Below are 8,335 nucleotides of genomic sequence, written 5' to 3' on the forward strand. Positions count from 1 at the left end.
TTGGATATAGATTTTTCAAATATGCCAAAGCTTAAAGCTTTTGTCTCCTCAAGTATCTTTGAGTTCCATGTTACCTGAAGAGTATGCACATAAAGATACACACCCATCCATTTTTCAGCCAGTGTGTTGGGACCTCCAGAGGATGAAAGACACTCAAAAGCAAAGACAATCTGACCTTTTTTCTGGTGTCCCTCTACACTGCCCTGTTTTTTCTTCAAGTTCAAGTATCTTCTGCCACCTCTCAAAACAAACACAAAAATAAAACCACACTTCTTGCCTCTGTGGCAGTACTGTTGCTCTTTAATAACAAATAAAAATGTTAACAAAAAAGTTTGTTCTGTAGTAAGGATTATTTAACCTGAAAACTTTGCGAAGGGATGATCTGGTTTATATTTAAGACACAATAAAGACATGTAAAGGCTAGAATCCTGTTTCACTTATCTAAGCAGTTCCCCACATCTAAAGAAGTTACCCTGTAATTTTCCCTTATGTCCTTTTCTCGCACTTTGTATAGAAGCTGGTGACTTTCAAAGACAGAATATTAAACAAGATATGTGGTGCTTCTACTCTGGCACAGCAGATCAAGTGCTCAAATTCAAGGCGACTTATGGCACAGCTGTTATCCCTGTCCTGCAGCCTGTTCCTTCTGTCATCCTCTGGTATGGTATGGTGGAGTGACAATTCACCTAGATGTATTTAATGTGAAATGAAATATGTTGCTTTTTGCTGCTTCTGTTTATTAATTTTTTATTTTAATGGCATTTCATCTTAAAATATATACTTGAAAATACTTTAGAACTAGGGAGCGTATTAGTCTACTGGTTACTTTATTATTTATTTATGCTTTCTTCCCACACTGTCATTCTACCAAAATAGCAGCAAAAATATTCTGATTTTTAGAAGAGCTAGGTAATGTCACAGTGCAGATTGAAGAAAATTATCAATAATATCAGATATGATGATCTTTTTTAGTGTGTTTCCTATCTTTTTTTGAAGGCATATATGTATATACAGTCTGGCCCACAGTGTGTTTCCATATTTGTACATAAAAATACTAAAAGTTCTGGAAGGTCAGCACAGCAAGATTTTAGCAGATTTCCCCACTGCCTTGGTGGACCCTTCTGCATCCTGACCTGTGGCAGATACGGATCTGTTATGATCATGGATGGTTGTTTTTAAGTATCAAGGCTATGCAATTTTAGATACACTTGATACTAAGAGCTTGATGTTCTCAGCCTGCTGCATACAAGTTGAGAATTTGAGTTGGAAGGTAGCTAAGACAGTTCTCTGCCTAATCACCTGTAATGGCAGAATTCCCCATAGGACATACAAAGTTATAACTAGGTGTGAATGCCTAACCCAGGCATACAGGAGAAAATTCAATTTCTAATACTTGTGTGGGGAACTGTTACTTGTTTCTCAGGAAAACTTGAATTATGACAGAGAAGTTGCATGGAGATCAATGCGATTTTTTTTGTTTTCATGAACAGTAGATATTAATGGTTACTGATGCTAATTATGCATAATAACCTAGGCTAAAAAGCATGCCTGAGCTGTATGTCCACAATGGCTGAATATTTAGGCAAGCAGCAAGTAGAAAAGGTGGATGCATTTGCTGCTTTATGTCAACTCCTTGGAAAGCACTCTAGCTGCGAGAGACTGTGCAATTCAAGATATGAGACAGATAAGACCTACAGAAGGGTGAGATACTTGCTTTTGTATTTTGAAATTAGTTACGTGTAATACAGTAAGTATCTCATTGTCTAATAAGATTTTTGTTTAAAATAGTTTGAAAACACATTCTTAGAAGTTGCTGTTTTCTGGAAATTCTGTAAGACTTTTCCATGAGAATTGAACTCAGTTCCAGATCCAGTAGAAATGAGCATACCTAGGGCTAAGAACTGCACTCTTACGTTAAAGTCAGTAGCAGCTGTGCATGAACATCCAAAGACAGACTTTTTTTCCTCAGGGTATGTTCTACTTTGATGTTCCTAGAGTCTATAACCCTTTAAAGTTAATGGGAATTACATGCTACAGTATGCATCAAGGAAAAAGATAAACCCTGCAGTTAAATGTAATAACATTCTCCTCGTAGAAAAGTACTGGGCACTGTACTCACATTGCTGAAAAACATACCTTGAATGAGGCTTTGAACTGGTGAATTGCGTAGTTATTTCCCTCTGTCAGCATTGACAGAAATAGGTACGCTGAGTTTGTTATGGCAATCAGTAGACTAACAAGTTCTTACTGTGCCATGACAATCTTTAGCATGGCAAATCGGCAGTTATGCAGCCTGCAACTGCCAGCTTCCTAGCAAGAGTGCTTCTGAGACAAAGAATAGAGCAGTGAGTGCTTACCTGCTGCAAGTGATTTCCCTCATGATGCTGGAGGCACGTGTGTGTCTAGGGCTCCTCTTGCCACTACACAGTGTGCAGGCAAGACTAGTTTTTCTAATTTTATGTTATTGTGTTTATGTTATTGTCCGTGCAAAAGAATTTCTTTATAATTTTCCATCATTCCTTTTAGCACTGCATAAGCATGCATGTGTGTGTTTATGCACATTTCTCAATGAGCTCATATGCCTTTGCTGAACCTCTTTGCCTGGCTGTGAGAACATCTAGTTCCTACTCTCATTACTTGTGAAGTTTGCCACCTATCTATCTTTTTTAAACTGCAGCTGCATAAGCACTTTGGTTTGGCATAATTCTTTGTTTTGTTATAAGAGACAATATCAATAACTACTTAATAACATAACCAGGCATTACCCCAGAAATGGGAATACGATGTTTACCCTTGAGTATATAGTATGATTTTATCTGCTTGCTCTGAATGACACCCTTTGCATGAAATGCATTTTATATTGATGAAGTAATGCCACAGCAGCTTCCTGCACCTGCTCTCGCTGCTGCCCTAAAGTGGCTGTAATTATTAGCATGATAGTTAATCAACAAAAATAGCTGGCAGACACTGTTTAATGCCCTCAAATTTCTCTTCCCCAGAAACTGAGGACATGAAAGGGAAAATGAGTGTGCAATATGTTCACTGATTGCAATATGTTCATTCTTATCTCTTACGTGTTTTGTGTTGAAATCCAGCAGCCTTGATCTACTGTAGCCTGAGCCATGATACTGAACAAGAACCTGTTCTACAGTACTTGTTAAAACGAGAATTAAAACAAACCCTGTGGATACCACTAACTTGTGGTTATCTTCCTTGAAAATATCCATCATCTTACACCGCAGTTGTAAACAAGTGCTATGCATGCTATCATCTGTTATGAATGGTCATAACACTATTGTTTTAGGTGAGTAAGCTTTATATTTTAAACAGCATTGCCATCTTGTGGTTCTGACAAGTGTTATCATTCTGTTTCTTTTTGCAACCCTTTTTTTCTTTATTGTGTTGGCAAGAATTCCTGAAATGCCATGGCATAATTAACAGAATTGCTATTGTTCCAGCTGCAAAACATTCACAGAAAAGCCTGTGTCTGAATGTCAGAAACTATTTCACCAGTCTTTTAAGAAGATAATTTTATCTCCTTCCCCTGAAAGGAAGGGAGTAGATAGTTAAAGTTTTTATTGGAAGGGTCATCGTGAGACACCTAATTGTAAGAGCTGCCTTATTAATTTTTGTCCACTTTTCAGAGTTTCTTCCAGATACATATACTTCAGCAAGTGCCTGGACTCTTTGCCTGTGTCTCCTGGACCACTGATAGTCCACAAGATCATCCACAGTCCAAAAAAAGACCTGTTAAGAGTACTGTGATTTTAGATATTCATAATACGGGGTCAGAAAACTGTTCTGAATTCACAGTGGCAGAAATCCATCTTTTTCTTTAAGAACCATTGTTTTCTGTGTTTGCACAGTGCTAGTATTAAGGAATCATGCTCTGACTTATTTGTGGACAATGTTAATCAATGTGCCAGTGTCACTGGCCTCAGAGGACACCCTGTCAGAGTTCAAGACACGTAGCCCATTTGGCAATGGACAGGACTGCTCAGTACTTGAATGCAATTATCTTCTCAGTCCAGAAGATTGAAGATACGATGCCTTTGTCACCTTTGGTGACAGGAAAGTCTCAAGACTTTTTACTGCACCAGTCGTTTGTCAGATAACTCCAGAGCTCTGCCTTGTCAGATGAGTTGCTGAGTACCTGATGTTACATGGTCCCACTGAAAGAAAGAGGCTGTTAGTTCTGCTGGAGCTTAAAAGACAAGCAGGATTTATTTTTTCTCTCTTCTATGCAAAATGTCAAGGTGCTTATTGTCTGCTCAAACTTTTCTAGAAAATAGCTATTCTCCTATCAGAACTTGGTAATACATCTTCCGGTGACCCTAAGAGAGTGCCACCCGTAACACCCAGAGCCAGGGCTTTCCCCACCTGAAGTCAAGCCCTGTAAACAAGTGATGGTTTCCCTGGGGCTTTGCTCCTTCCCAGTCATGTTGGATTCTTCTACTTTTGGTATAAAATCAGTAATTTTCAATATTCTGGATTTGAGGTCCTGTAGAAATCTGCCAAGTACTGAGCAGGTATCTCTGAAAATTCCACCTGTGTAAAACACTGGATAGTATACATAAACCCTTAAACTTGCTGTTTTTCTTTCAGGACACTGTTTCAAGTTAAGCCTATGAACAAGGATTTCCTGGTTTGAAGGTAAATTCCAGGGACACCACATTGCCAGGGAGGGAAGTTTACTGGCAAGAGCTTTTCTTAATGAACTAAGGATTCCTGACAAACTTCCTGCATATTAAATATAGAAAATGAAAAGTTATCATGGTTCAGGCTTCAGAACTCAGTACACATGACATACCGCACATTCTTTACACCTAGAACCAGATAAAGAAAAAGGATGAGGATTACATTTATTTATGCATGAATGTAGTGAACATCTGCCAAAATCTATCTTGTTATTTTAATTCTCCATTTCAACAAAGCGGGCCATCTGCTCTGTCACCAGCAAAGATCTTGTTCTAAAAGCTAAATCAAAAGATCACCTGTCTTGTGCACCTTGTTCTCGCTTAACACAAACAAAATTTTAATGGTATCCATCTGTAGGTATGATGGTGACCTGAACCAGGTCATTGATTCAAAATTAGCAGCTGGAATTTAGTATACAGAATGGCAATTCAAATATTTAGACTCTATCAATAACTAAAAGGCATGAAATTAGGTGTACTGTTTAAAACGGTCACTCTATATTTTTAAATACAGGCTCTTCAGACACTTATAAAAGACAGTGACACATAAATTAAAATCTATAAACTTTCCTTAAGATGATATTAAAGTCTGCAATGAAACTCTTGAACTTGTATTCTTTTCATATTTTATGGTACACATTGAATAACCAGAAAGATTCTATCAATGCATAAATATAAAATATAATACAATAGCACAACAAATTGCCAGATTAGTCTTTAATACGAGAAACTGAGTTTTGTAATGTTCTGTTTTTTAATAAAATTGCTCAAACTACAGAACAGTATATTCCATTTTTTGCTTGTTTCCCAGCCTAGCAAAATGAGGGGAAATAAGAGGCAGGTGTTATAACCTTGGCATGACTTCAATGCTCACTAACAGAAAAGAAAAAATGTTAAAGAAGAGGATATTATTGTATCATTTGAGCTAGTTAAATTGCTTGCACAGCCTTGCAGAATTTTAGTGTGTTAGCTTTAACAAGAAGGTGGAAGCTTTGCAGGACCATAAAGAATTCAATAATGTGTTAGTTTCTCATAGGAGGAAATCTGCCAGAACCAGTAATCATTAGGGACTGACCCCCCTGGCTCTGGGTGCCTGAGGAGCTGTACTAGTAGGAAACTCCACTTGTCACTGCAGCCCAGGCCAGCTGAACCTGGGCCTCCAGCCTGCTGCCAACACTCACAATGTTTTGTTGCTGTTGTTAAATCCCAAAGTTTTCTCTAATTGAGGCTGCAGATAACAGTACATTGTTGATGCTTAGCACTTAGCAAAAAGGCAGCATTTATGCTATACGCTTATTTGCAATTCACTAGAACTGTTTTGTCTCATATTGGAGTGAAGTTGTTTCTGTGCACTAAGCACTATCAGCAAAAAAATCATTACTTCATCAATCTCTCTCAATACCAATTAGTGGTTATTTTCCAGAACAGTCCAATTTAGATTAAGCTAAACTATTACATTACTAGTACTTACATTATCCTGATGATCATGATCCAGCTTCTTTAATTAGGCACATCAGCATGTCTATGTAAGATTGTCTACAAAAGAACAGTCTTTTCAAATTTTTTCATGAGACGCTCATTAGCCTTACTGACACATCGCTGCGTTTCAAGAAACACCTAGCAATCAGGCCTTATCTCTGAATTACAGGTGATCTTTTTGAAATATTTTTTAATCAAACAATCACAGGATTGCATTAAAGGAGTATAGATTACTTAAATTTAAAAAAAAGAATCTAGTCATGCTTTACTACATGCAAACTTAGGCTGTAGATTAGTAGAGGTAACAGAGTAAAGCATGGTATTTACTCATGATGAAAGCAAATTTCTTTTCTCTCATAAGAATTTACCATGTCGCTTTCAAAATACTCCTCACTGCAGCACATTCACCAGGTCTGCCCCTAGGATCTTTTCCAACCTAAATGATTCTATGATTCTGTAATTCTATGATTATCTTTGCTGGGCGAAGAGAGGCCATCATCAGGGCGAGGCCATGTGGGGCCCATCCCATGGTTCCTGCACAAGGCTGGCAGGGCAGGACTGGCCGGGAAGCCGCCCCAGGCACCACTGCAGCCGTGATGGCCAGGCAGGTCCTTGGGTGAGGCAGCCAGGCTGCGGCCAAGGCAGGCAGCTGGGCCGGCCAGTGGGGGTGAGGGTCACTGAAGTGCAGGGCCAGCCAGGGACATGGCTGGGACACAGCTCAGGCAGGGAGCGAGCTTCAGGGCATCTCCACCTGCTCCACCATGGGGTCTTCCACAGGCTGCAGTGTGGATGTCTGCCCCACCATGGTCCTCTCCACGGGCTGCAGCGGAGTCTCTGCTCTGACAGCTGGAGCACCTCCTCCTCCCCTTCTCTTTATCTTTTACCTTGGTAGTCACAGGGTTGTTTCTCACACTCTTACTTACTCTTCTGCCTGTACAGCACGTTTGTCCTTCCTTAAATGTGCTTTCACAGCGAGTTTTCCCTGAGGGGCTCCGCGGTGCCCTGCAACGGCACAGCTGTGCTGGAGCCGGCTGTGCTGGCATGGGGCAGCCCTGGCCCCTGCCCGACAGAGACTGCTGCCATCACCTCACCATGTTACAGATTTGCTAAAATCATTTTAATAGAAATATAGAGGAATAAGAAATATATTCTAATGAAACTAGTAGTTGCACAACAAAAGCTGCTATGGAATCCTCTGTACAGCCCTGTACCAAGGCTAAGAACTTATATTTACTCAAAGAATGTAGGTATAGTAATTAGGTCATGTAACCGTAGTTTGAAAGAAATAATTAATGAAATAACTGATGAAAGGAGGAGTCTGTTTCTCTTTCTTTAACTTTCTATAACAAGGGGCCTGTTTATAAGTTATCTAGAGGGAACGACTAAAAGAAACAAGCAGCAGACACAGATGGTCGACAAGGACATAAATTAGCTCAGACCGATAAGAACACTGCAAACTTGCAAGACTATCACATTCCAGGCAAAAGGTGAAAACTACACCATGAGAAGGACCTACGGCCTTCCTCCCAAAGACCACTGCCCACGTCCCAGAGACCCCTGCCCACAATTCTTGGAAGGGTTTGTGCAGGCGCAAAGGACTGATAAGCTGATTAACATACGAAGCGAGAGCATGTTAATGATTTTCGGGAAATGCTATGTTTATGCATGAATACTTAATGAATATGTATGAATAAGTTCTATATGAGGTGTATGATTTTGAAACTTGGTGTGCATTGATTGTGAGAGGACTCACTCACGCACCCGGCTGTCAATAAAGAAGTGTCTGCTTATCTACATCACATTGGTGTCGATAAGTTTTTCATTCCGAGATTTCAGTAACAACCACAGGCACACAACAGAGCCCTTGGAAGCCATATACCCCACAACATACGTCCTAATGCATTTCCTTCCTGTCCGTGATAACATTTATGTTGCAATATTTAGGTTTTCCAGGTCGCATTACTGACTGGCTTCAGTGAGCAAAGGACAGTAGATCTGGTGTTCAGCTTTAAAGTGCCACATTTTCAAACACCAAACAGGGATGGCTGCATAATAAAACGTGTGAAATGAAGGTGCTGACTGGCCATCGCCAGCGGCTGTGGCAGGGGCAGCTACTCACCTGAAGGTCAGCTGGCAAGGCCAAGGCGCGGGGCTGGCGG

At 40.0% G+C, this 8,335-nt stretch overlaps 1 long non-coding RNA gene across 1 annotated transcript; it reads left to right on the plus strand.

The window, feature by feature from the left end:
- The first annotated feature begins 582 nt into the window (after positions 1-582).
- On the plus strand, positions 583-7,975 carry LOC114012135 (uncharacterized). Its single transcript, XR_008749089.1, has 2 exons — positions 583-659; positions 3,096-7,975. It is a non-coding gene; the product is annotated as an uncharacterized LOC114012135 (long non-coding RNA).
- Positions 7,976-8,335: the final 360 nt, after the last annotated feature.

Source organism: Falco peregrinus, chromosome 10, assembly GCF_023634155.1.
Source record: "Falco peregrinus isolate bFalPer1 chromosome 10, bFalPer1.pri, whole genome shotgun sequence".
In the NCBI taxonomy this organism is placed as follows: domain Eukaryota; kingdom Metazoa; phylum Chordata; class Aves; order Falconiformes; family Falconidae; genus Falco; species Falco peregrinus.